At 38.6% G+C, this 6,000-nt stretch overlaps 1 long non-coding RNA gene across 1 annotated transcript in view; it reads right to left on the bottom strand.

Annotated features, from left to right (window-relative positions):
* LOC123365358 overlaps nt 1-3,193 on the bottom strand; it is a 57,917-nt gene extending 54,724 nt beyond the window's left edge. The window contains exons 1-2 of the long non-coding RNA XR_006577538.1: nt 3,155-3,193; nt 1,275-1,443 (exon numbers count right to left, since the gene is read on the bottom strand). This is a non-coding gene — a long non-coding RNA (uncharacterized LOC123365358). The remainder of the gene's footprint in view (nt 1-1,274; nt 1,444-3,154) is intronic.
* Between the last annotated feature and the right edge of the window lie 2,807 nt (nt 3,194-6,000).

The following is a 6,000-nucleotide window of genomic DNA, read 5'->3' on the forward strand; positions in this document are numbered from 1 at the left end:
AGTACTTGTGGCACCTTAGAGACTAACAGTACATTTCAGATGTCCTTATGGAAAGTGGCCATCTCTGAAAAACATATATTTGAAAAGGCATGTAGTGACAAAGTGTCATCCATGCATCAGTTCTACTTTTGTCAAGCTATTGGTATGTCAATTGGTCTTCAAATCTATCCACCTTATTGGCAAGTTCTCGCCATACATTTGCTTGATGCCAGTCTGTCTCTCCTGATATCCCTAAATACAACTACATAAAAATTCAACTCACATAATTGCAAATTTAAAAACAATTTAGATTTATTTTTAATGAGTGTAAATGTATGTAAATATATGCTTTTATCCCACCAATTTCCTGGCATGTGCTTACATAAAACGGAAACTCTCTTGAAAAATCATGTCTAGAATCTGCACCTTGAGTATGGAAAAACTGATAAAAAAAACCACATTGTTAGCAGTGATTTTGCTGATAAAGCCCTAAAATTACAATGGCCTAAAGCTCTGTTTTCATTATAACCCACAAGCTCAACAGGGTTGTCTCTAATCTGTACTTGGATGCACAGGAGAACCCAAGTTGCTGCACTAGATAGTATATATGCTTCAGCAGTATTGGTGTTTCCTTCTAAAACAGTTTCCTAGTGTGGCATTAGAGGCTGCTAGAAGTGATATCATTGAGACATACACTTAGATGCTGACCCTTTTTAGTCATTAAAGATCACCCCCATACTAAAAATAAAAATAAGGTCAGAAGGCCACATGTCTTGATTAAATTCCAGCTAGAGTGATTACATCCTTGTGTCAGTGTAGCGTTTCCCCTGAAATTTCATTTGGTTATAATTGAATATAATCTTCACATACTATCCTACTTTATTGTGGTGGTCTGTGCTGTTAAATGGTTGCCACATTCCACCCTAGCACTGTATGCATTGCAGGATCAGTGACATCATTTTTATGTTTGTGCTGGGCTATATTGTGCTCTTAGATAAACTAGGGAAATGTGGTCTAGATGAAATTATTATAAGATGAGTTAACAAATGTGTGAAAAACCACACTCAGAGAGTAGTTATTAGTGGTTCACTGTCAAACTGGGAGGATGTATTTAATGGGGTCCATCAGGAGTCTGTCCTGGTTCTGGTACTAGTCAGTATTTTCATTAGGCTATGAACAGTATATTGCCAGCAGTTACTAGTGACCACACAGCTCCTGCTAAGCAAGCATATTTATTCTTAAGGTAAATGTAATGCATAGAAAAAGATATAAAAACAATAAAAGTTCCACTATACCTGTTAAAAGCTCACCAGAGGTCACCTATCAATCTTATTCAGCCCTGTTTGGCCAAAATTTTTCCAACCCTTCCACAATGGTTGGGGCCCTTGGATAGAAGGCCATGTCTATTTGCTTGATCAGAAAGAAGTTCCTCAGTCAGCTTGAACTCAACCTCTTTGTTGACCTCTGGAAAAAAACAAATTGAACCAGTATATGCAAGTCTCCCCAGATGGTGGTACTCTTTGGAGGTGTTTACAACCCGAGTGATTCACTTTAATCACCTCTCACGGTTTTTAGTTTCTGGTGGAGCTATAGTAACCCTCCCTCACAGAGAAGAACACAATCATATACAGTAGAACCTCAGAGTTACAAATGCCTCAGGAGTGGAGGTTGTTCATAACTCTGAAATGTTCATAATTCTGAACAAAACATTATTGTTATTCTTTCAAAAGTTTACAACTGAACATCTACTTAATACAGCTTTGAAAGTTTATTATACAGAAGAAAAATGCTGCTTTTAACCATCTTAATTTACATGAAACAAACACCAAAACAGTTTCCTTATCATGTCAAATCTTTTTTTAAACTTTCCCTTTATTTTTTAGTAGTTTACATTTAACACAGTACTGTATTGCGCTTTTTTTTGTCTCCAGTGCCTGATTGTGTACTTCCAATTCTAAATGAGATGTGTGGTTGACTGGTCAGTTTGCAACTCTGGTGTTCGTAACTCTGAGATTCTACTGTATAAAGAATTCATAAGTTTAATACAATGGTCCCCAGAGATGCTGCATGAGATTGCAATGTCTGCAACACCCATCACTAGAGGTTTTTCAGATAAGGTTGGACAAACAACTGTCTGGTATTGTCTAGGTTTACTTGGTACTGCCGCAGCATGGGAAAATGGACTAGATGACTTCTTAAGGTCCCATCCAGCCTACGTTTGTGTGATGCTATCATTTACTGCTCCCAAAATCTGTTTTCAGATATGCACATGTAACTCCCAAGAAGCTGGGTGTAGGTATCTCAGAAAGCTTGAAGCTTTCAGGATGAAAGATCCTGCAAAAGTGTAGGATTATTATTATTTTGTTCTATTTCTGTGTAAATAAAAATATAGTCAGGAACTTAATGACATGAAAAATCAATTTGGCACTTTTGAACTGAATTCTTATGTTAATATGCAATGTGTTTATTATAATGATTAGCCCTACCTAATCTAGACAATAAAAAGAGAGTAAACACTGAACATCTCCAAAGATCTTTGCAAATATTGACAACATCCCTGTGGGGGAAGTGAATAACTCCACTTTACAGATGGGCAAACTGCATCAGAATCACAAAGGGAATCAGTGACAGAGCTGGGATTCTTCCTTTAAATTATATTGTTTCCTCTTTTTCGCTAATACATATAGATCAGACTAGACATTTTCTTTGCACATCATGTATGACTTGTAAATATGCCAGTCATTGAAAAGCCTTGAATCAAAAGAGCTCTGAGCTGCTTGAGGCATAGGGTTGTTGTACAGAGGAGTATTTCTGTCCCTCTCTCTTGTTCAGATTGTTTACAGTCACTTGTTTTGCATTTTGCCAACTGAACTAGAAGTGATTTTGAGAAAGGGAGTGTGCTTTTATAAATCATTCAGCAAACCCAAAGTGTCCTGCTGATAAAACACAGATTTTGGCTGTTTAATAAGATGAACCAACAACCATTTATTGTTTGCCTCACAATTGCTTACCATGGAAAATTACAGGCTGTACTTTGGAGGAGGAGAACACCCAAATATGGGTTTGTGTATTTGTTCTCTTCTTTGAGTAGTTTTTGACCATGGCTTCTTGACTGACATCTCATTTACAAGGTGACCCAAAGCACAAAACCTTTTAATTAGTCTGAAAATCCAACCTGCTTTGTGTACATGATTGTCAGCCTTTTGCCTTCTGCTGCCCTTTGTTGCTATGGCAACGGTTTCATAACAATGGATTTTATATTACAGAAATGAGGAAAGCATAGCCAAGATGTGCTTGTGCTTAAAGCCACATAATAAATATTTATATTGGGACCAGGAGGTTAAAAACTTCTCTGTCAATGAGTTTTATTTTTCATGTTCAACATCAAATGCTGCCAAGAAAAAAATGGTTTAAAAAAATCTAGAAATATTTTCCAAAGGTAAAATCAGTGCTATGCAATGAGAATGCTAAATAAAAACAAAAACAAACAAACAAAAAATAGGCCAGATGCTCGGTTGATGTGAATCAGCATATGACCTAAGTGAAACTATACCAATTTATTCCAGCTGAGGGTCATCATCTGGACCATTACATTTCATGGAAGTCAAAGGCACAATCATTTTAATGAATGTGAAAAGAATGCATGATGTACTTTTAATATTTAATTTATGCTTAGTACAGGTTTATTTTTAAAACACTAGTCACAAGGGGACATAAATCAATATCCATATCCGAAAACAAACTATCAATCTGCTTTCAAATACTTTGCACTCTTATGTGAGTGTCTCTACAGTACATATCTTCATAAATTAAAAAAACTTTGGATCATCTATTGGTAAACATTAAAAATGCATGAATTAATAAAGTACAAAATAAGGTATTAGTTGCCTGCAAGAGACCATCAAATCACACTAAGGAACAGGATGACCAGCTCCTTATGCACCTATCTGTAATGTGTAGGGGGAAAAACCTATGTGATCATAGAGGACTTCAATTTGAGAGAAATATGTGGAAGGTCTCATGCTGCCTATACAAAAATATCCTTGGAATTTCTAAATATTATACATGACAATTTCCTAACTCAAAAAGTATTGCATCCAACATGGGGGAATTCTATATTAGACCTCATCTTGACAGATAAAGAGAACCAGCTGATCACAGAATTAAAAATTAATGGTAGCTTAGGTACAAGTGATCATGACTTGATCACATTTATAATATGCAAACAGAATGAAGTCTCTCTCTATATGTTTGGTGATTTTAAAAGGGCCAGTTTCACATAGTTGAAACAATTGAGCCAAATCAGCCGGGGGAAGAATTTTTTCAGAAAAATGTGAATGATACGGGAAATTGTTTAAGAACACTTTATTAGATGTCTAAAAAGCCCCAACCCCACAGTTGCGGAAGAAGTCCTTGTCATAGGTCTTCTCCCCCACTTGGAGCTTTTGGGTTCCAAGATGGGGACCTGCATGGACTCCTCTAAACTAATCTTAGTCTAGATCCGGTTCTGCTGCCACCAGTTAAGTTTAAAGTGGGTAACACACTGCCTGTTCCCCCAAAACTTTCCCTGGGGAACACAGATTCAATCTCCCTGAATCTCTACACAAAGGGAAGCAGCCCAATTCCCCCTCCCTCTCTCCTAGCCTACTCCGGAGAGATACACACTGATTCAACTCCCTGAATCAAACCCAGGAGGAACTCACTCTTCCCTCCTCCCCTTCCCCTGAATTCCCACAAGAGAAGGAATTAACCAAGTCCAAAAAAAAGAAAAGAATTTATTAAAAAGAACAAAAAGAAAGTACACTATCTCTATAATACCAGGATGGAACAATACACAGAGTCCAACCTATAAACCTGGAGAGAATTCCCCCTCCCCCTTTCTTTCTCAGTAAAAGCAAAGTAACAGCAATAGAAATAAAGAGATTCCTTCAGCAAAACACACAATTGCAAATGTAGAAATAAACTTATAATACTAGTACGCCTTTCTAATACTCACTAGACTGAATAGGTGAAAAATACTGCAGAAACCTGGGAGGACTTGATTAAGATGTCTGGACTCCCTTAGCTCCCAAGAGAGACTCTCCTCAAAACAAAGAACACAGAAAAAAAAACTTCCCTCCTCAGAGATTTGAAATTATCTTGTCCCTGATTGGTCCTCTGGTCAGGTGTTCATCAGGTACTGCTTGTTAACCCTTTACAGGTGTCATAAACAGTTAGTTAAGGGTTACGGTCTCTTTTACCTGTAAAGGGTTAACAAGCAGTACCTGATGAACAGAGGAACCGCTGTCCCCAAACGTATGGGCGTAGGTTTTCCAGGGCATACACAATGGTGTAACATTCTTTTTCACTGATGGACCAGTGGCTTTCCCTCTCAGACAGCTTCTTGCTGAGAAACACGACAGGATGGAAGTTGTGATCCGGTCCTTTTTGCATTAGAACTGCTCCTACCCCACGTTCAGATGCATCTGTGGTCACTAGGAAGGGTTTGTCAAAGTCCGGGGCCCGTAACACAGGGTCAGACATGAGCGTCGCCTTAAGCTGGGTAAAGGCTTTCTGACACTCATCAGTCCACTTAACCACATTTGGCTGCATTTTTTTGGTTAGATCAGTTAGTGGGGCAGCGATTTGGCTGTAGTGTGGTACAAATCGCCTGTAATATCCGGCCAAACCTAAGAAGGATTGGACCTGTTTCTTTGACCTGGGGATAGGCCACTTTTGGATAGCCTCCACCTTGGCCTGTAGGGGGTTTATGGTTCCTCGACCCACCTGGTGCCCTAGGTAAGTCACTCTGTTTTGGCCTATTTGACACTTTTTGGCCTTAACAGTTAGTCCTGCCTGCCTGATGTGCTCAAAGACCGTTTCCAGATGTTCTAGGTGTTCGGGCCATGAATCAGAAAAAATGGCCACATCATCGAGGTAGGCAACTGCACATTCTCCCAATCCCGCTAGTAGACCATCTACCAGCCTTTGGAAGGTGGCGGGTGCATTCCGCAGTCCGAACGGAAGCACATTAAATTCATA

Source organism: Mauremys mutica, chromosome 2 (assembly GCF_020497125.1).
Source record: "Mauremys mutica isolate MM-2020 ecotype Southern chromosome 2, ASM2049712v1, whole genome shotgun sequence".
Taxonomy (NCBI): Eukaryota; Metazoa; Chordata; order Testudines; family Geoemydidae; genus Mauremys; species Mauremys mutica.